The following is a 23,327-nucleotide window of genomic DNA, read 5'->3' as shown; positions in this document are numbered from 1 at the left end:
GGAACTGTGTTTCTCTCTCTCTCTCTCTCTCTCTCTCACACACACACACACACACATCAGGTTACAGAAATTAATGGTCTTACTTGTGTTAGCTTTATATGAAAAGCATTATATTCATTGCCAGTTGCTTACTTAATCTTGCTTTCTGCATGAGTTGATTATTAAATCTACAATGCTGAAATTTCTGTGCTAAGACCATGCATTGCAAAACCATTAGTTTTAGTTCCTCAGAACTAATTTCCTGACTTCAGAATTATGGATAACTTCCTTTTTCTTGTGGTACATCCCTTTGTATTTAGCTTGCTTGCTACACCTCATTAAAATATACACTGATCTTTAAGCATGTGGCATCACAAGTTCAAGCAGACTTGCATATTTATAGTGCGGTCAGTTTCTAATCACTTATTTTAACATTTGCATCCTATTCTCATTGCAAAGAGTATTTGGGGGCTGACTACTTGCTAGTGCAATGGGGTGTTGTGCAAGCATAAAGAGGCGCTGTAGTAAGTTCCATCCGATCATATCATTGCCCCGTGGTGTGATGGACGGCACTGCTGTCTGTTGCCTCTGAAAGCTTACACAAGAGCAAACCAGTTAGGACGTGATCTGAACCTTCACAGGGATTGGACGTTCAAGATTGCTCCACATAATCTGAGGCTACCTCATTTCTCCATGCTGACGTGTAAGGGGCAGTGCGCACGCAGTGCTAAACATGCATCAACATTTCTGCATGCAAGCTGGAACTACTATTGCATCAGAGCATCACTCTTTTAGCTGCTGCACATTTTATCTTATTTTTCCTTTAGGCAATGCTGCAGTCACTTCAGCGTACCACCATATGAACATAAACCACTCTTAACAACAATGGTTGTTGTTGTTTAGTCGTTCAATCGTGTCCGACTCTTCATGACCCCATGGACCAGAGCACGCCAGGCACCCCTGTCCTCCACCGCCTCCTGCAGCTTGGTCAAACTCATGCTGGTAGCTTCGAGAACACTGTCCAACCATCTCGTCCTCTGTCGTCCCCTTCTCCTTGTGCCCTCCATCTTTCCCAACATCAGGGTCTTTTCCAGGGAGTCTTCTCTTCTCATGAGGTGGCCAAAGTATTGGAGTCTCAGCTTCAGGATCTGTCCTTCCAGTGAGCACTCAGGGCTGATTTCCTTAAGAATTGATAGGTTTGATCTTCTTGCAGTCCATGGGACTCTCAAGAGTCACCTCCAGCACCATAATTAAAAAGCATCAATTATTCGGCGATCAGCCTTCTTTATGGTCCAGCTCTCACTTCCATACATCACTACTGGGAAAACCATAGCTTTAACTATACGGACCTTTGTTGGCAAGGTGATGCCTCTGCTTTTTAAGATGCTGTCTAGGTTTGTCATTGCTTTTCTCCCAAGAAGCAGGCGTCTTTTAATTTCGTAGCTGCTGTCACCATCTGCAGTGATCATGGAGCCCAAGAAAGTAAAATCTCTCACTGCCTCCATTTCTCCCCCTTCTGTTCGCCAGGAGGTGATGGGCCCAGTGGACATGATCTTAGTTTTTTTGATATTGAGCTTCAGACCATATTTTGCACTCTCCTCTTTCACCCTCATTAAAAGGTTCTTTAATTCCTCCTCACTTTCTGCCATCAAGGTTGTGTCATCTGCATATAATAATAATAATAATAATAATAATAATAATAATAAATTTTATTTATATCCCGCCCTCCCCAGCCGAAGCCGGGCTCAGGGCGGCTAACAACAATAAAACAGTACAAAAGTACAGCATAAACAACAGTCTAAAATCATTCGTTATAAAATTAATTAATTCAAGCCACTGGCAACTATTGGGCCAGAGCTCCGCGAAGATTGCCGAGGGAGGGAGTCAGGCTGTGCCCTGACCAAAGGCCTGGTGGAACAGCTCTGTCTTGCAGGCCCTGCGGAAAGATGTCAAGTCCCGCAGGGCCCTGGTCTCTTGTGACAGAGTGTTCCACCAGATCGGAGCCACAGCCGAGAAAGCCCTGGCTCTAGTTGAGGCCAGCCTAACTTCTCTGTGGCCTGGGACCTTCAAGATGTTTTTATTCGAAGACCGTAAGTTTCTCTGTGGGGCATACCAGGAGAGGCGGTCCCGTAGGTACGAGGGTCCTAGGCCGTATAGGGCTTTAAAGGTTAAAACCAGCACCTTAAACCTGATCCTGTACTCCACCGGGAGCCAGTGCAGCTGGTATAGCACCGGATGAATGTGGTCTCGCAGCGAAGACCCCGTAAGGAGTCTCGCTGCAGCATTCTGCACCCGCTGGAGTTTCTGGGTCAGTCTCAGGGGCAGCCCCACGTAGAGCGAGTTACAATAATCCAGTCTGGAGGTGACCGTCGCATGAATCACAGTGGCTAGGTCAGGGCGAGAGAGGTAAGGAGCCAACTGCTTAGCTTGGTGGAGATGGAAAAATGCCGCCTTTGTTATAGCTGCAATCTGCGCCTCCATGGAAAGGGAGGTGTCGAAGATTACACCCAAACTCTTAACGGACGGTGCTGGCACTAATTGCGCCCCCGCAAGAGATGGGAGTTGCCCCCCCAATCCCATATCGCCCCGTCCCAGCCACAGGACCTCTGTCTTCGAAGGATTTAGCTTCAACCGGCTCCCACGTAACCATCCAGCCACAGCTTCCAAACATCTGGTCAGTGTATCTGGGGCCGAGTCAGGATGGCCATCCATCAACAGATAGAGTTGGGTGTCATCGGCATACTGATGGCAACCCAGCCCAAAACTCCGAACAAGCTGGGCGAGGGGGCGCATAAAGATGTTGAAAAGCATCGGGGAGAGTATCGCACCCTGAGGTACTCCACACACCAAGGAGTGGCGCGATGACAATTCCCCCCCAAGCGCCACCCTCTGTCCCCGACCAGAGAGAAACGAGCGCAGCCATTGAAGGACTGTGCCCTGGATCCCCACGTCGGCAAGGCGGTGGTCCAGAAGTTCATGATCGACCATGTCGAAAGCTGCTGACAGATCTAGAAGAATCAGCAGCCCCGACCCGCCTCGATCCAGCTGTCTACGAAGATCATCTGTTAGGGCAACCAGAGCCGTCTCGGTCCCATGACCAGCGCGGAAGCCGGACTGGAATGGATCCAGAGCCGATGTTTCATCCAGAAAACCACCAAGCTGTTCAGCAACTGCTCTCTCAATCACCTTACCCAGGAACGGAAGATTCGAAACCGGGCGGTAATTGGATAGATCTAAAGGATCTAATGATGTTTTCTTTAAGAGCGGGCGCACCACTGCCTCCTTCAGTTCCCCTGGGAATGTCCCCGTGCCAAGGGACAAATTGATGATATCCCCCAGGAGGGCCCGCACCTCGTCTGGACATGCTCTAATCAGCCAAGACGGGCACGGGTCGAGAGGACAGGTGGTGGGCTTTCCAGCTCGGAGGAGTCTGTCCACATCGGCTGGGGATATCCGGTCGAAGTGGTCCAATATCTGAGGTTGTTGATATTTCTTCCGGCAATCTTAATTCTGGCTTGGGATTCATCCAGCCCAGCCTTTTGCATGATGAATTCTGCATATAAGTTAAATAAGCAGGCAGACAATATACAGCCTTGTCGTACTCCTTTCCCAATTTTGAACCAGTCAGTTGTTCCATATCCAGTTCTAACTGTAGCTTCTTGTCCCACATAGAGATTTCTCAGGAGACAGATGAGGTGATCAGGCACTCCCATTTCTTTAAGAACTTGCCATAGTTTGCTGTGGTAGACCTACATTTTTGTGACCCTGAAGTTTAAGCTTCGCAACCAGCAATGAGGTCTGTTAGCTTCTTTAGTGAGGTTGTTCACAACCATCTTTACAACAGCTGTGCTACTGATTCTCAAACTTTGGGATTGTTGAAATATACACAACAAAACCCTCATAAATTTGCGTTGTGCAACCCACTAGATGACTAGGGGTTGGGCTAGATGACCCTTGACTCCCTTCTAACTCTACAGTTCTAAGATTCTGTATTGGCTGTGAACTCTTCCATTAAAAAGTATATTGTGAGCTGTTAGGAGTCCACCTAGTGGGGAAAAGCGGAACATAAGCTTTTAAAAGAAATTCAAAAGCTAATGTAATTTCACTCCTTTCTCAATGCCTGGAAGTCACAGTTAGTAGACAATACTGAGCAAAAGAGTTCAATAGTCTTATCAGCCCAAAGCAGTTTCCTGTGTCCTAACTCTTTCAGTTACTGATTGGTTCAAATAAATTTGACACCCCCCCCCAATGTGACAAGACCTCTACTGGAGAGAGAGAGACAGAGAGGACACATTGATAACACTTGTGGTTGCAGCCTCCACCAAATATAATATATTATTTGCATTTAATAAGAACCATATCTTTCAAGTTGGAAGCTGGTGAAATAAAGGAGATATGTACATACATACCATCGGCTGCACACTTTATTCATTCCATTTTTCTTCCTCCCCCAAAACAAAAGCTAGCAGCAAAAATAGGGTTGTTATTTACTTAACCATCTGCTGTTTATATGCAAGCCCAGTGGAAATAGGAGGATAAGAAAAACCTGAATGTCATCATAGAGGTCTTATTTAAAAAAAACCAGCAAACTAGGGCAGGCACCTTTATTTCCTATCTCTCCTGCCACTGTTAAATGCAATTATAACTACGAGGTGGCTTTCAGACACCAGCTAACAGAATGGCATGACAATAAAATAAAGCCAAGTTAAAACAAGGAACTCAAAAAGTACTCAATTTGGAGACAGCTTGCAATGGAGAAGCAGGAGTGCAAGTTAAACACCTCACACTCTAGGTACAAAGGTGGACTTGCTAGAGGGAGCGGTACAAGTTTTTTTATATATTTAGAAAAGTTTAATAAACGTTGAAGTCCAAAATGTCTTGCATGAGACTTTTGCAACCACAGGTATTATCTTCACAAGTATTATTAGCAATTTAACATTTGCAGAGGAAACTGAATAGATTCAGAATAACTGTTACAGTTGCTTCCGGTCCTGGTTTATTTGAGGGGCTACAGCAACTATCTCAGATTCAATTCAACTTATGAAGAAGTCATTTTCACCCCGGTCTGCATTCCATAAATTGGCTGCCAACCAGTAGGGTGTACCATTGTCAATGCTTCAGCAAATAAGCAAATAAGCAAGCAAGCAAGCAAGCAAGCAAACAAACAAACAAACAAACAAACAAATACTTTGTGAAAATAGAGGAGAGAGTTGGAAATAATAGTTTCAAAACTAACTCAGTTTTTTTAAATTAAAATTTGGAATAGGAAATAAAACAAAAATCCTGGTGTGAATTTCATCTCTGCTATAATGTGTGGCACTTCTTCTGTGATATGTGCAATGGGGAAGAGAATCTCTTTGATATCAGAAAGCATCAGGCAAGATTCAGTTACAATATCTTAAGAGGTGTCCAAATGCACAGCAAACAACTTGCCAAAATATACAGCTGATAAGCAAATGTGACATGCAGCAATAGTATTTCCCCCACCAGTTCTTAATCTTTTAAAGCCTTATATTTAAAAACAACACTGCAAGCAAATTTTCACAGGGAAATATAAATGGTTTCTCTTCAGTGAGCTATGAAACCATAAAAACACAAAAGGAGTATCAGGAAAGCAAGCAAAAAATTTACATATTTATTACCAGTAATGCAATGGGAGTCAGAAAAGGTTATAGACAATGGAAGGCAATAATGCCCTTATCCTGTGGCACTGGCACAAATGGGGGATTATTCCACTTAAGAGCAGGCTGCTATGCAGTTGGTTGGTTTCGAGCTGACTGGACTGATTATCCACAACAGTTAAAAATGATGCTCTGTGCTGGAAGCTGGAAACAGTAAGAACAGAATCTGGTAAACTTAGAATGTGCAGTAATTCGTATTTGTGTTCCAGCTTAAAAACCTTTGGGTAGACTATTAGAATTTATTTTTTTAAAATATTAATAATGCGGTAAGCTTTTAGTATCCCTGCAAAGATCTTTAGTGTACAGTTCTGTATTTCGAGTCAGATTCCTTTCACAGTCATCCACATCTGAAGTGAATAATAAGTTTATTATTATGTAGTCTGAGGAATGGCTTCTCATAGCCCATTGCTTACTTGTTTCTGCCATGGAATATGCAGAAGAGCATCCACGGTAAACTACACAAACTGGAAAGCAATAGCAACAAAAAAGGGCTTTGCAGATTCTAGGGCAGGGGATGAGGGTCCTTGGGCCCTGGGGAAAATAAAAGTATTTCTAAGTAGCCCCAAGCAGGTGTTGTCTTTCCCCCAGCTGTGTGTCAGTTAGCAGAAGACAACAGGAGACAATAGCAAAGCTGAGAATGGGAGGTTGCCAGGGTAACAGGCAGGGCATGGTGTCACACAGGAAAAATGCGTCCCTTTGAAATTTAGAGGTTGGGGGATAATGCTGGGCTGCTCTGAAGGCTCGGCTCCTCCTGAGATGTGGATGCCATGAAATCTCTCTCCATTGAAAGCTTTCAGTGGAAATACGTGGAAATAAATCATATTTCAAAGACACTGTAGACTGCACCACACCTCATTTCCCCCAAAGGAACACAGACCCTAGTTGAGTTCCAAGACCCCCTGTAATCTTGTGTACCTCTCGACAGAGATTGGGGTGACAAGTAACAATATAATAAATATATGCAATTTCAGTAATAGGGAATTCAGTCCTGAGGTAGGACCCAGGGTCACCAAGATTTTAGCCCTGCATGACAAATCCAGGGAGGCTGGCCTAGATTGTGAGGGAAGCCTCACTCACCCAAATTTGCTCCCATATGTACTCTCTGTCCTTTGTAGCCCTTTGCTGCTTGTTTACTTTATTGAGTTTCTGGTAGAGATACTTCAGTGTTACTATTATCCAGGCAAACAGGTTTTCCTGCACATTTCTATCAGCTTCTTCATCAAGAATACTTAAACAATGTTAACTGGCAGTTAAAAAAAAAAGAAGAAAGCTAAGCAGTGTTAGAGATGAAACTTGTTGCAAGGTCTGATAGCTGCTGCAAGTGTGTTAAATAAGGCCAGTTTTGTAAGTTTGTGGTATGTACTGAGGTAAATGAAACCCATAAGCAGGTGCTTAAAAGAAAAACGAAGCTTATATATAAAGGAAGTCGCTATTCTAATAGGGTGAATTATAGTATGTAGTACATTCTGCACTACTAATGTAATTAGCCAGACTTAAGTAGTTTTGTTTTGTTTTTAAATCCAAGTTAGGAAGTGGACTAAGATTCTGTTAATAGATAGCAGGAGCCGGTTTCCTGTCCCTACTTATTTCCTCATGACCATTTTTTCCGACCACAGCTCAGGAAAGACTTGCACCTGACCCGAGGGCTATTCAGCAAAATTGCTGATCCACAATATACATTCAAAGCACAATTAAAACACCCAACACCCCCCACAGAATCCTGGGAAATGTAGCAGAGCTATAGATCCCAGTAGTACCCTTAACAAACTACAGTTCCAAAGATTCTTTGGGGAAAACCATGTGCCTTAAAGGTGTGCTGAATGTGCTTTAAATGCCTGCTGTGGTCTGCCAAATATTGTTGGAGACCCAACTCCCATCAGCCCTAGTCAGCCTAGCCAGTGGTCAGGGATAAGGGATAATATAATGGGAGTTGTAGTCCAACAACATCAGGATGTCACCCAGCTCCCCACCCTGCAATACTGGTATATGCACACCCACATTTAAGCCAAGTTTGCCCCAAGAAAATTTCATTTCTATTGTTATTGCAACCTCAACCTTCTTTTCCCACTGGCCTTCTGCCTCCATTCTATGGCATTTGGGGAAGTAGTTTATCTCTCATAGCTACAACTGGTATAAAAATTTCACAGCTAATAGTCCAGGTAAACATTATTAGGAACCTCCCCTGCCCCTTCCCATCCACAAAATGTGTCTCCACTTAAAACAGGGGTAACCAACTTGGTGCCCTCCAGATATTGGCTGGACTACAGGTCCCATCATTCCTGCCCACTGTTCATGTGAGATGGGGCTGATGGGAGTTGTAGTCTAGCAACACCTGGAGGGCACCATGTTGGCTACTCCTGATTGAAAACAATGCAGGGTGGAAGAAAGAAACCAGAGGTTTCTGGCTGGCAACTGTATAACATTACATATGCATTTGGTACCGTGTCATATATTTTGAAACTGCACAAAATAGCACACATTTATTTGCTCAGGTGTATCAGTTATCACAAACACTGGCACCACTGAAGGAACCGGACTGGAGCAGCACATTCAATTGCTAATATACCACACAATGTATACTTTCCAACACTGGAAATATGTCTCAGGAAGTCGGCTGACTGGCTGGCAGACATTTAATTGCTACAGTGGAGCTGTTGTGCCAGACAGACTTCATGCTGCCTTGACTGTCAAAGTATATTGGAAAGGAAACCAGTAAAGTAACACTTTTGATTAAGAAGCTGGGGGTGGGCGTGGGGAACGACGTTGATGAAATTGTATATGGATTCCAGAAAAGTCCATTCCACTACTGAACATCTCTTACTGTTATAAAGTTCTTTCTGATACGTATTTAGTCGGAATCTCCTTTCTTGTAACATGAATCTACCGGTTTGGGTCCTACCCTCCAGAGCAGGAGAAAACAAGCTCCCTCTTTCATGTGATAGCCCTTGACAATATTTGAAGATGGCTATCATATCTCCTCTCAGTCTCCTCTCTTCCAGGATAAACATACCCAGCTGCCTCATTTGTAATACATTCTGCATAAAGGTAAAAGTAAAGGACCCCTGACAGTTAAGTCTAGTCACGAATGACTCTGGGGTTGCGGTGCTCATCTCGCTTTACTGGCCGAGGGAGCCGATGTTTGTCTGCAGACAGTTTTTCTGGATCATGTGGCCAGCATGACTAAGCCGCGTCTGGTGAAACCAAAGCAGCGCACGGAAACACTGTTTACCTTCCTGCCAGAGTGGTACCTATTTATCTACTTGCACTTTGACGTGCTTTCAAACTGCTAAGTTGGCAGGAGCAGGGACCGAGCAACGGGAGCTCACCCCGTCGCGGGGATTCAAACCACCGCCTTCTGATCGGCAAGCCCTAGACCACAGCGCCACCCACAAAAGTATCATTTGTAATACATTCTACATACAAAACACTAAAAATAATGTTCTCCCAATGAGATCACTTGATTGGCTCAACATTCAGACAGATTCAGTTTTTAAATCATGTTAATAATTAATATTAGTTCTCTAAAATATGGAAAGTATGAGGCAATTTCAATATTTCTTGTACTGAATAGCATTTACTCTATTTTGTATAGGTATCTTACATTATTATTGCTATTCATTTGCATGTTTGGAGTTGTTAGTCTTACACACTTTTAATAATATTAAAACGAGCCTTGATGCCTCATCACTCAAAAAGCAGAGAGACCTAGCAGATGCATCCCCAGTAAAAAACTGCTTATGTTCTAAGTACTGTATCCTTTTTTTATAATTACATTGGAGAATCGCACACATATCAACATATTACTTTTAATAAGCAGCTACTGAGATCAATATTTATTGCTGATATACGTAATTGCATAGAGAACTGTTCATGTCTCAGTGGTCCCTCTGTGGAGCAAAACCTTTAAGTCTCAAGTTATGTTGTTTATTTGACCATGAGTGAGTGCCTTTGTATTGCAGACATAGTGTATTTTGGGAACCAGAGAAGGTGCTGCTGAAGTGCAAAACCCCACTAATATTATTATTACTGTTTTTTGAACTTACGTATTTCACATTGTGAATAGCTCTGGGTTTTCAGCATGTGAGGGATTTGAGGACAGAACTGTGAATAAAATATTCCTATTGTTTACATGTCCCTTTGTGTGTCTCAGTTTGCAACTTCACATATATATATACTTGTTTAGCTGAGGTTTCTGTGTGTGCATGGACAGCCACCCCTCCCTAAGGAAGCTATGACAGAAGGCCTGTGCAAATGTGCTTCCTCTTCCTTTTACTCCCCAACTTTTAAGGTCAGAGGATCTGGAAAAACCTCCTCCACCCTGCGATTTGATCTCATGATTGCAACAGTGCCACTGTTCCTCTCCCCACTGCCAGCCCCCTCCAATCCACTTCCCTTCTCCACCCTTTCCTCTCCTAGTATAGCTGTTAACCCCTTAAATGCCACTTATTGATTCAACCACTCCATATGGATATAATAAGAGAGAGGAGGAATGAGGGAACGCAACATTTCATACAGTTACCATGTACTGGAGTGACTTTTAAGCATTCTAGCAGTGCTAGGATATAGGAAAATTATCCTATTCTGGTGCCCTAGGCATCTGATTTGTATGCCACATTTCATCTTTTGCATGCACACAGAGACATACAGAAATACTTTTCTTTACTCCAATATCTTTACAGGGTTGTGGTTTGATGTGAGCTGGATCTCTGGCAAGATCAGGGGTGTCTGCCTCACTTCTACAGGCATTGTATTTGGTGGATGAAATTCTCCACGCTATCTGGAAAAGCAATGATTTATGAAAGGCCAAGATAGTTAGCCAGGCGTATGCAGTCTCCTTATGTAGACAAAAGTTGGGGAAACAATCTGAAGATTGCAAGTGCTGCCAACACTGTTTAAAACTGTGAAGCTTTGCCTCCTGCCCTATTCATCCACTGGTCTGCTGCATATCCTGCCTGCTATGGCAAGAAACTGGGAGTCCTATTTGCCACAGCTAGTTGGTAGAAGATGAATTGGGAAGCCACAAGGCTGCATCTTCTTCCGCTGTTTTGATACCATTATAGATAGAAACACCACTTCCAGGCGGTGAGCTTGTCACCCAAAAGCAACATTGGCAGTCGTTAATAATGATTGTGTAAATAGATCCATTTACATTATATATGTACTAAAGAATGTACGTAACCACTGGCAGAGGAAGGGGGTGCGGTGGGTGCGGGCCGCCCCGGGTGTCATCCCTGGGGGGGGTGACATCGCCGCCCCACCCCCTGGGACACTCGCCACTTGCCGCGGGCGGTTAGCCCTGCCCCCAGGTACACAGCATGTGTGCCGCTCTGGGTGCCAGAGCAGCTAGTTCTGCCTCTGTATGTAACACATAGTGTGATTCAAGGTGTCTGCTTACATCAGGGGTAGGTAACCTAAGGCCCAGGGGCCAGATGCAGCCAATCGCCTTCTCAATCCGGCCCGCGGATGGTCCAGGAATCAGTGTGTTTTTACATGAGTAGAATGTGTCCTTTTATTTAAAATGCATCTCTGGGTTATTTGTGGGGCCTGCCTGGTGTTTTTACATGAGTAGAACGTGTGCTTTCATTTAAAATGCATCTCTGGGTTATTTGTGGGGCATAGGAATTCATTCATTTTTTTTTTTTTAATATAATCCAGCCCACCACATGGTCTGAGGGACGATGGACCAGCCCACAGCTGAAAAAGGTCGCTGACCCCTGGCTTACATGGCTGGTCAAAACAGTTTGCTACTTGAAGCAGAGTCTCCATTCCCTCTCTAGGCCCAACACCTCAAAAAGTTTTGCTGCACGTTTCAGACATCAAGGAGTTACCTGCACTTATCTTTCCTTTGCTCTTTCCAGGCACGGTCCCCAATTTAAAGTGTTTGAGCACTTTTTTTTTTGCTCCAGAACTTTCCCCATGAAAACCCACTCTTTAAAGCTCTTTAGAGCAGGATGTCATGGGGAAAGCTTGGGGGAAAACAAACAAGGAAACAAAATACACTTGGAGACTTCTACCTCGAAAGATCAAGGCAAAAGTTAAGTGTGGATAAGCCCCAAGTTCAGCCTTTATTTATTCTTCCCCACCTTCACCGTTCTGCAAGTGTCCCCCTACTCATGCCAGATCTGCAAACTGTTTACAAAAGGTGCTAGTCTTTCAAGTACTATAGCCCCCCTTGTTTCAATTTCCCTGTAGTCGGAGCATATAATCATTGCTTTGCTGTTATGTGGTACCATACAGCTTTGAGTTGTAGCACTTCTTTTTTCTTCTTCTTAGAATAATTCAGTGCACAACAGGATGGCCACATTTTCTGCACAGAGAGCAAAAGCCCACCATTTGGCTGAACGCCTACTCCGCATAACACAACCTCAAGGGCGTCCCCACATACAGCACATTGCAGTAGTCCATTCTTGAGGTTATCAGGGTGTGACCAAGCTACCCCCATCCAGGAATGTCAATAGCTGAAGCTGGCAAAACACACTCCTTGCTGTAGAGGCCATTTCTGCCTCCGTTGACAACAACAGCACTTAGAGCACCTCCGATCGATGCACCTGCTCCTTCAGAGAGAGGGAAATCCGCTCCTAACTCAAAACAGCAGAGTGTTACATCAGCAATTGGCTGGTAGTTGTCATCTCTGGGTCCAGTGTTGTTTCTTAAGGAGCAGGTGCTTCACTGTCTTATTTGGAAAGGAAGAGCTTAGTCTGGTTTCCTTTGCCTAGTTCACCCATCCAGATCTCAGCAATACCTGCTAAGCTGGACCCACAACCATGATAGATGCTTTACTCTGCACCAGGCATAGGCAAACTTGGCCCTCCAGATGTTTTAGGACTACAACTCCCATCATCCATGACCACTGGTCCTGTTAGCTAGGGATGGTGGGAGTTGTAGTCCCAAAACATCTGGAGGGCCGAGTTTGCCTATGCCTGCTCTGCACTGAAGAGCACTGCCAGAACAGAGGGCAGAACAGCAGGGTCACCTAGGTCCAGGTGGAGGAAGGACTGGCCAAGAGGACAGCTGTCAGATGCTATCCCTCACCTCTCCTTACCTGACATGTCCATCCTCTCATGTCATATCTCACCCTGCTCAACAGTTAATATCCTGGCACCCCAACTCACCCCACTCGACACACATACACACACATTATATTCAGCCAAGCTTGTGATAGGAGCCAAGTCTATTCCTGTTGCAAATGCATCCAGATAAATAGGTCCCACCTGGTAAGGGCAGGCAGCACCTACTCAGATGCAAAGGTTTCCCAAGGCTCGCATGTAGACACAGACCTAGATGTTAACAATGTATGTGGCTATACAGATAACGCACAAACTTCCATGTAGTTTCTGGGTCCCAGAGATTTGGCTGCCAGAACACAACATGACAACAGAATGACCAGCTGCTTAACCAGCCAGAGACAGGAGAGGGAGCTCTCTTCACATTAGTCAAAAAAGAAGAGATGCTGTGAGGGTATCCTGCTTACCAAGTTAAGAGACAAGAGCTGGAACTCTCCCTATTACTATTGTCAGGTTTTGTTTTGTTTTTGTTTAACAAAGACCCACCTCTTTACTTCTTTCTGGATACCTGATTCTGAGGGAAAGTTGGTAAAAATAATTCAGGGTGTTTTGAAATGTAGTGAAATTAACATTACCTGCCTTCCTTTCTCACGCCCATTCACAATTTTCAAAATATTGTTGCATACCACCCCAGTCTCCAAGTGGTGTGAGATCGCAGTGTTTTGAGACACTTACCCAGAGTTCAGTTTCCTCGGAATGAGGGACAGTGGAGACAGCAGTGTTTTTATGATATATGGTTTATTTACATGGATATACAACCTGAGCCTATGGTGGAGGGGCTCACAGTGTTAACACCCCAACAAGACCTTGCTTCTCCTATAGCCACAGCCTTGGATTCCAGCAGAAATCAAGCATGTCTCTCCCTCCCAGACTTCAGGCTGCCTCCTCTGTCTAGCGTCTATCTCTCACACACGTCAATTTTGGGTTTTGTGCTTCTAACTGCCAGCAATTTGGTAGCATACTTCACATAAAATGCTCCCAGAACCAGAAACCCATCACCCCATCATTGCAAGTAAAGAAGGAAGCTATACTTGCCTTACTGTACCTGCTCTCTGGCTGGGGAGGGGTGGAGGAAATCAGCCCAACACCTGACATTTTCTAAGTAAAGTAAGTCTTGCTGAACTTGAAATTTCCTTCTTAGTAAAGCATGCAATAGCATCAGGTAGCATAAATAATTTAAATCTACTAGTAAGGCATTATATTTTTGTAATTTATAAAAAGCGATGAATCCACTTTAGGAGGAAAGGTACTGGTTTGCTGAGAAGAAATTGAAAGGGCACCACCATTTCTTCATCCTGTCTAGACTGAAAACAGTTTACGTTCTATCAGTGTTTGTGGTCTGCAATTTTAAAAGAAAGGGAAAATAAGCCCTGCAAGTTGGCCTTGTTCGTCTGCCTAGTGTTTCCAGGCAATGGATGCTGCACCAGCATGTCTTACCCACAGGATAAGTGCTTTCTAACATTAGCATTGGCCAATGTGAGCAAAACAAAGATGTCTACATAATTATACCTTTACATGCAGTACCATTTATTCCAGGAACAAAGTGCCATGGAGCATGGTTTGAGGAAGCTAGAAATAATTGCGTCCTGGAAGAAATCTTTGAGAAATGCCTCCATTAGCATGCCTCCCAAAAAGCATGCCACTTACACAAGAATCTGTTCCATGCAAATCTTTCAGACCTCTTAGAATGTTTCATTTGACAGACAGGAGTAGATTAGGCATGTGCAGACAAACTGGAGAGGGGCAAGACATGTGTCTGTTTCCTAGCAAGCACTGGTACTCTCTGTACTGCTTACAAAAGATGCATGGAATATGTATTGCTTGAAGCAGAAAAGCATCTCCTTTTCTCCATGAGATCACATTGCATTATGTGTATGCGTCCCTTCATCTTCAAAAAGCAATGTAAGTAATGGTGACAAGAACGTATATTCTGAAGGCACCCATTGTAACTGTGTGTACATTAGAATCTTGACCTGGTTTTGGCATCCAGGATGCACTTCATCAGAGCTAGAAAAAATCCCAGGTGCAAGATCACCTGCATGCTTCAAATTTGCAGCTGGATCTTATGAATATTAGTATTTTTTGTGCCTTTCCTACTCTATGTAGGGCTATTAACCCACAGGAAACATCAGTCAGTGGTCAGAGCCGGAGATAATGGTGGATAGAGCCATCCTTCTTTGCTCTTCTCCATTCACTCTCTTTCCATACCTGCCCTTTTCTCTATCTTTTTCTGCAAGCATGATAAGCAGTGGCATGATTTAACAAAAGCCCCATCGGTAAGTACCGGTAGTTCTCACTTCAAACCTTTTGGGTACCTTCTAGATCAGGAACCCTCAAAAGGCAGGGTTCTTGGTTGTGAGGAGGCTTGTGCTCACAAACCTCCTCACAACCAAGAGGGGGGCATGTAGCCTTCAGATCTCCACACAAATTAGATGGAGGCCAGGAATGGAGGCGGTATGTCCAGTGATGTCGGGGGCTGGGCCAAGGGGGCAAGCCTCCACCCTCCTACACACTTGTGCCCAAGCTGTTCTGTCAACAAGAAAATACACTCAACATTTTGCTTACAATTACAACCTGTTAAGAGTATTTTGTGGCTTCAGATTAAAATCCAGTGGAGAGGACAATCATAATGACTCGACAATAGGTCCCTTCCTAAAGGGTACTCTGCTATGTCCTAAGCATTGCAGATCTCCAGAGTGAGGTTGGTCAACAGACTGGAGCTGACATAGTGAAATGTACTGAAGAACCATCATTTCTCTCCACTTTGAGGAGAGAGCTAACCTTGCAGAGTCTAGCGTGGGTTTCTTCCTGCTCAGGGGAGGAGAAGCCAACCGTTGAACACTGTAAAGCAAAACAAAAGGCAGAAGAAACCAATCGACAAAAAAGACTAGGGAGATGAAAGAGTCTGAAAGATGAAAGTAAGAAGAATCTGATGTCGAAAAAAGTAGAGTCCCTCTAGATTACCTTTGAAAGGAATATATTCCAAGATCACAAAAACCTGGAAGCTAAACAAATGTAAATATGTTAGTTCATTTAAAAAGGCAAAGAAGAGGGGGAGATGCCACAATGAATGGCTTGTCTGCTCTAGAATCCCTTTGAAGACTGCTCCTGATTCAGAAACCTATGCCTGCCCTGATGTGCGAAGGAGGACACAGCACTATGTTCCTATTGGGGCACTTGTAATGGATAGGAGCATCCTGTACAAGCCTGGAGTATAGAGTTTATCTCAAGTGATTGGATTGTATGAGAACATAGAAGGCAATGTCTAGTTAAGTGGGTTAAAGATACAAAATGGTTTATTGTGTTATTTTTGTATTCTTCTGTTTTATCATGTATTATGTTTTAAATTTTTATGCAACTCACCCTGGGATTACCTTTAGTGATGAGAGGAGCAAGTAAGAAATACTTTCTTTCTTTTCTTTTTTTAAATTAAATTTTATTTTATTAACATATAAAACACATACATATACATTTACACAATACATGTACACAACACACTACCTTATTTTCATAACATAAAACATACCTACATTACTCTATATAATACCTACCAATACTATACATATCAACATACCTACACACCCACCCCACACGGACACCCATCAAGTGACTTGACTTCCAGCCATTCTTGTTACGCTACTTTATTTTTACAACTAGCTTAAATGCATTTCATTACAGTGGTACCTTGGGTTACATATGCTTCAGGTTACAGACGCTTCAGGTTACACACTCCGCTAATCCAGAAATAGTACCTCGGGTTAATAACTTTGCTTCAGGATGAGAACAGAAATCGTGCTCTGGCGGTGCGGTGGCAGCAGAAGGCCCCATTAGCTAAAGTGGTGCTTCAGGTTAAGAACAGTTTCAGGTTAAGAACGGACCTCTGGAACGAATTAAGTACTTAACCCGAGGTACCACTGTATTTCTTTTATCTCTTCGCAAGTAATAAATACTTTCAACAACAAAAATAAATAATACAATATGGGTGGCATCTGACTCAGAGTACATCCACTGAAATAAACCAGCTTAGTTGAGTCATGACTTACTTAAGTCCGTTGATTTTAATGGGTCTTTTCTGAGTATTACATTTTTATTTGAAGCCTGACTTCCAAAAAGCTGGGAGACAAGATAGATTCTGGAAAACATGGAAATCCTACTGTTGATGTAATGGACTGTCCTGTTCCTTGTGCTTTTTGTTTATCATCTTTCATCCAACTTTCTTCTTTGTTCTCTAAGCTGAAAAGGATGCAACTTCTCATATGACTTCCTCAGATTTAGTAGTCCTCTTCATTTCATTGCATAATGTGCTAGCTGGGAATTAATTCCTTTCTGGATATTAATTCTTTGAGGGCTCGCATTAAAAGCAATAGGGCTTCTTTACAACATAATTCCCACCTCAGATAAATAGATGTGAGTGCAAGAGAATAAAAAAGGTAAAGCTAATTATAATTAGGGCTGAAACAGAAGAGTGCTAGGTCACTAGCAGTCAAGCATGTGGGGAGTTGGAAATATAAATATCAACAGAATTAGAAATAGTCAAGATGGAGTGTTGGGCAGATCTTATACAGTACAGTGAAACCTCAGTTTTCAAATATAATCCATTCCAGAAGTCTGTTTAACTTCCAAAACATTCGAAAACTGAGGATCAAAGGGCTGGCAGCAAAATCCATTGAAAAAATGGAGAAATGCGCCTTAGAAGCCATTCGACTTTCGAGATACGTTCAAAAACGGAAGCATTAACTTCCGGGTTTTCGGCGTTTGGCTTCCAAAACGTTTGGCAGCCGAGACGTTTGAAAACCGAGGTTTGACTGGAGCTGGGTTAGGCAATGTCGTGCCCTCTAGATGCACGAGAGAAATTTGCCCAAAGCAGGACATTGTTGAGTCACCACAAGTCAGGGACTCCAATGCACAGGCCAGGAAACTCTTGGTTTAGTCACTGCTATTCCTGTCACAGATCAATGCTAAGAATGGGGCAACTTGAATGTAAGGCTGTATCTACACTGATCTGGAAAACGCTATTTTAAAAAAAGGAGCAAAGCTCTCAGTGCAATTTTACATTGACGACAGCTCGCTGCTCTACAGCCACATGTTTATAACACATTTTTAACGTTTTAAATGAGCAGTGTAGATTAGTCCTTAGGACAAATCAGTTTTAACAAATGAGGAAAAGAGAAAAATTGAGCTCCTCAGAAATCACATATTGTAAACCAGGGGTAGGGAACCTCAGATTCAGAGGTAAATTGCAGTTCTCTGGGCCTCTCTATCTAGCCCTTGGTATTCTTCCAAGCTCCTCCTCCTCCTCAGCTATACCCCCACTTCCTGCCCCAGGCCAAATGTGTTACTAGCCTTACTTTGCACCCTCCTAGAATGTTTCTACCTGGCTAAAATGTGGCATTGAACTCTGATAATTAATGCCTAGATGGAGGATACAGAAGGGTGTGCAAAACTAGCTTAATGTAAAATGTATACTGGTATTTGCTGCTCTGCACATAATTTGCCCACACCCCAAAGGCTGTCCGGAATGGAATATGGCCCTCGGTATGAAAAAGGTCCCGGCCCCTTTTGTCAATGATGATAAGAGTCTTTTAAATATATATATTCCATATAACCTTAATTTAAGATGCATTATTGTTTTGTCTTCTGGTCTGAAATTTCCTTTGATATAAATGAAAGCTCCCCAATGAAGGTTATCTAAGTGGTTTGTTGCTACTGGCAGGTATTTAGGATAGATCACATAAGGTAGAAACATATCTAGATCCCAGTATGAGCTGAGAAGTGGTGTACAAACCCTAATTTTGTTCTTGTGATTAACAGCTCAGGCTTTTGTCTGCCACATGCACAGTGCACTCTAATTTTGTGTGTGTTTAAGCCAGGGGTCAGCAAGGTGGGCTGGATTGCGGGCGCGCGATTTCCCGTGTCTGCACAGATGCGTTTCCCAGTGTCTGCGCATGTGCAGATGCGATTACTGGCGCCGCGGAATTGAGTCCTCGCACCGCGCTGTGCCAGTTTAGCACAGCGCATGGGGACTCACCGAGTGGTTCAGGGGCAGCTTGTGGGCTGGTTAAACTACCCCCGTGGGCCGCTTGTGGCCCATGGGCCTTAGGTTGCCTACCCCTGATTTAAGCTGTCTGCAGAGTCAGTGGAAGATTTTGGGGCCTCAAATTTCCATGGTGCCCTATGCAACGAAAAATTTGATGACCCCCCTATCTCTCGCCTTCCATTGTACATCATAGTTGCAGCACCCCCCACAGCACCCCCGAGGCTTCACACACAGTGCAACCAAACCAGTCGCACTCTGGCAGGGTGATGGTGGAAATGACTATTGAAAATACATCCGGATAAAAGCTGTAGGGTTCGGGGGTGGGGTGGGGAGGTGTAACAGACTAAAAGTTCAGCCTGCAACCGACAAATCTATAGTGGAGTTAATTAATAACACTCTGGTGTCAGATAGGTAGAAGGCCACCCTTCTCCTCAACCCCTTTTCCTGTTCATTCAATTGAAACAATTAAGAGAAAAGGCTTACCCACCCTTTTCTCATTTATCTTGGGCTTGCATTCTTGATAAGATCCTGGGATTCTGGTCATTTTGATTAAATTTCTTTCTTTTTTTAAAATCCAATTTTGACAGTGAACATTTCATACGGAAAAGAAATGCTATGTGGTTGCATATACATTTAACTTTTATCTAGTTATGAATTCAGAAATGGACAGAGGCAAAATAATAAACTACCATTTTGATAGGAACATTACATTCTTAACATTTCTGCAAGGAAAAGGATATCCCTGCAGGAAGGAGAAAGGTGGAGCACTGCCTGTGTAGCATTTCTTGTTCAGCATTGTACAATCCTTTGCAGGGACACAGGAAGAGGATACGGAAGTTTCTACAGGAAGAAGGAGGAAAGTTCAAACATAAACAGTGGCCAAAAATTACCAGCAGTTCGTTAGATTTCCTTTTGCTTAAGTCTTTCAGTGTAAGTCAATATATAAAAAAAAAGTCATATACAAAGGTGTGCTGCTAAACACGCTAAAGCAAATAAGATTAGAACAAGCACAGTGTTTTAACATTAAAGCAATCATTTAGGGAGCATATTCGTTTTGTAAAAATATAAAGAAGTTTAAAACAGCATGCTGGCTATAAGGCAGGCATTACTATGACTATCTGTGGTCTCTAAATCTCCCACCTAAATAAATATGGAAGTAGGACTTCTAAAAAGAGTTAATGTCATTTCCTAATTAGATTTGAATCTTCATCTTTGCTATGAAAACTATAGCAACTTTTTTTGGGGGGGGCGGTAAAATTTAGCTCTGGCTAGTCAGAAAGTGATGATAAATATCCCTTCAAAAACTGAGAATTTGGATATAGTGGTACCTCGGGTTAAGTACTTAATTCGTTCCGGAGGTCCGTACTTAACCTGAAACTGTTCTTAACCTGAAGCACCACTTTAGCTAATGGGGCCTCCTGCTGCTGCCACGCCGCCAGAGCACGATTTCTGTTCTCATCCTGAAGCAAAGTTCTTAACCCGAGGTAATATTTCTGCATTAGCAGAGTCTGTAACCTGAAGCGTATGTAACCCGAGGTACCACTGTAGTTCAGTTCAAAAAGTAGTTCCTGAAACTATGAGGTAGACCTGCACGTCTGATACATCAAGTCAAACTCAGGTGGAATCTACACACATATAAAAAATGCTGTGAAAATGCTTTTTTAAAAAAAGTTTTGAAAAAATACATTGAATTTGGCATAGTGTCTAGTGTCACATTTGCATACTGCACTTTACAACACATTTAAAACGTTTCATTTGCAGCTGTGTAGCTGAGTCCTCAGTCAACTAGTCATGTGTGGCAGCCACTCAGAATCCCCTTTTGATATCTCCCTGGTCCAGACTGCAAAAACAGAATTGGGGTAGCCATAAAGATTTGACATGTCAGAATCCAGTTAGTCACAGGTAGCACAGGTGGTGAACTACAGAGCCTGAATCTGGGAGGATTGTCTTTCTCGTGTCAATCAAAAAAAGGGTTCACACCACGATAGGACAGATTCAAAAACAGGTTTCTAAATGAATGGTCAAACCGTTGATGGCTTCTCTTGCAGCTTATGCTACATCTTCACAAATAGGTGACTGGATCTCCTGGTAGTTTGTGTTTTTTATAAACTGTGTCGGTTTAAAGCACACACACACACACACACACACACACACACACACCAAGAATGTTGTGAAATGAAATTTGTTAAAGGTTGTGAGAACTGTAGCTTTGTAAACTGCAGTTCCCAGGATCCTTGTTGTCGTTGAGGGAAATGGGCTTTAAAAGTATGGCATATTCGTAGCCAAAAACGCAGCTGCTTAGGATGTTTGGTCAGAGCAGCAGCCCAAGGAAAGGGGGTGTTTAACCTCACTCTCTATTTTCCTGATCAAAATCACACACATATCCAGGGTGCTCTTTGTCTAAAAGGGGAACATACAATGCTCCCTTGTAATCTTCTCTTTGCAGGAAAATCCGAAGCCTGAACTGAAGAAGGCAATTCTGATAAGGAAAATAGTGGGGAGATGTTTTAAACACCCATATCCTCACTCTCCTCTTCCCAATCTGACTGCTGCTCTGATCTCTTTGAGAGAACAGGAATTATGAGGATGAGGAACTCCATCTTTGTCATGCTAAATTTGAGACTACAGGAAAATACAGAGGACAACTGAAATGCGGACGGAATGAGCTGAATGGCAGAGATTTGGATTTAGAAGAAGGGGCCCTCTAATGCTATGATTATATGAATGACTGCATGCAGGGAGCATAAAAACAACCACCACTGAATTTTCTGCTTAAATCTAATTGTGCTTGCTCTGATCAGCACAACTGACACAATGCACTTACCTCTAGGGGTTTGTGTTTCCTTTTGGAAATGCGACTGTGGTGTCTTTATGATATGTGGTTTATTTACACATATATATATACTATTTGAGCCTACAATTCACAGCATTAACACCCAAAAAGGGTCTTGTTTCTCCCATAACTGCAGCCTTGGATTCAAAGAGAAATCAACCATTGCTCTGTCTCTCTGGCTTTCCAGCTTGCTGCTTTCATCACTGCAAAACTCAACTCTAAATTCAAGCCTTGTCCTTCTAACTATCTCTGAGTTGTGGGATGGTCTCCACCCATTTGTTTGTCTCGCACAGAGCCCTCTTTCATTTGTTCTCCTAATGGCCGATCATCCAGGTGATCACCTCATCAGGTAGCTAGCCTGACTTGATTAGTTTTTAACACTTGCTGGATCCAAGGATTAGAAGGGTCTGGCAACCAGTTTAACACACACACACAAACCAACTCATAACAGTATGAAGAGGAACCTTGCTGTAAGCCAGATCCAAACATAGGAGCCCAAGCATGTGGGTGGAAAAAGAGGACTCTATCTGGGCTCAGAGGTTCATTGGGGCCTGCCCTGGTTGCAAGCCCATTACTACAAAGAATAAAAAAGAGGCTAACTTGTAGATAATTATTGAGGATGTTATTGCAAACCTATGGGGTGCTAGAGTCAATAAGTATTGTAAGAACAAGAAAGACAACATTCTGAGTAGTATGTGCTTGCCCTTATCTAAACAAACCTGGGGACACACACAGAAAGTAAGTTGCACAAGAAACACTAGAACTTGCAGTCTGAGAGACTTGTGCCTCCCTATGGCAGATGCATTCTCAAGAACTACAGAGTTCCTTAGTTGCTGATGGCATTCCCTGTACAGGAATTTTCACCTAATCACTTTGCACCAGCAGTAGCTGACATAATGTCCTCCAGACATTAGCAAACTACAATTTATTTCAGCCCCAGCCAGCGTTGCCAATACAGTCGTACCTTGGAAGTCGAATGGTATCCGTTCCAGGAGTTTGACTTCCAAAATGTTCGAAAACCAAATTTTTGCTTCTGATTGGCTGCAGGAAGCTCCTGCAGCTAATCGGAAGCCATGGAAACCCTGTCAGATGTTCAGCTTCCAAAAATAGTTCACAAACCAGAATGGTCACTTCCGGGTTTGCAACATTCGGGAGCCAAAACGTTCGGCAATTAAGCTGTTCGAAAACCAAGGTACGACTGCAATTAGAAATGATGGGCGGCTGTAGTCCAACAGTGTATGGAGGGCACAACACTGGTTTCTCCTGCTTTAGGAGAAATCACTTTGCACCTACCTCCTTCCACTACTTGCTGAAACTTACAATAAACCCTAAAAAGTTACTGAGACAGGACTTACCTTTGAGGAAGGCATGCTGACTCTTAAAAAAACCCAAAAACAAGACTTGTCCATGTATATCATGGGTAGCCAAATTGATGCCCTCCAAGTGTTGAAAATTCCCATCGTCCCTGACCATAGGTCTTGCTGGCCAGGGCTGATGAGGTTTGTAGTCCACAATACCTGCTCAGCACCACTCTATTCTGTGTGCTTGTTAATATTGTATTTAATAATGCTTTTCACCAATAGTTGTAGAGCAGGTGTTAAATTTAGCAGCCCCTTATGTCCTGGATTCCTGCCAACCTAGCAGTTCGAAAGCACAAAGTGCAAGTAGATAAATAGGTACTGCTCCAGTGGGAAGGTAAACGGAGTTTCCGTGTGCTGCTCTGGTTCGCCAGA

The sequence above is a fragment of the Podarcis pityusensis genome (genome assembly GCF_964106645.2).
Source record: "Podarcis pityusensis genome assembly, chromosome: 10".
In the NCBI taxonomy this organism is placed as follows: Eukaryota; Metazoa; Chordata; class Lepidosauria; order Squamata; family Lacertidae; genus Podarcis; species Podarcis pityusensis.
This window is presented reverse-complemented; position numbering follows the sequence as displayed.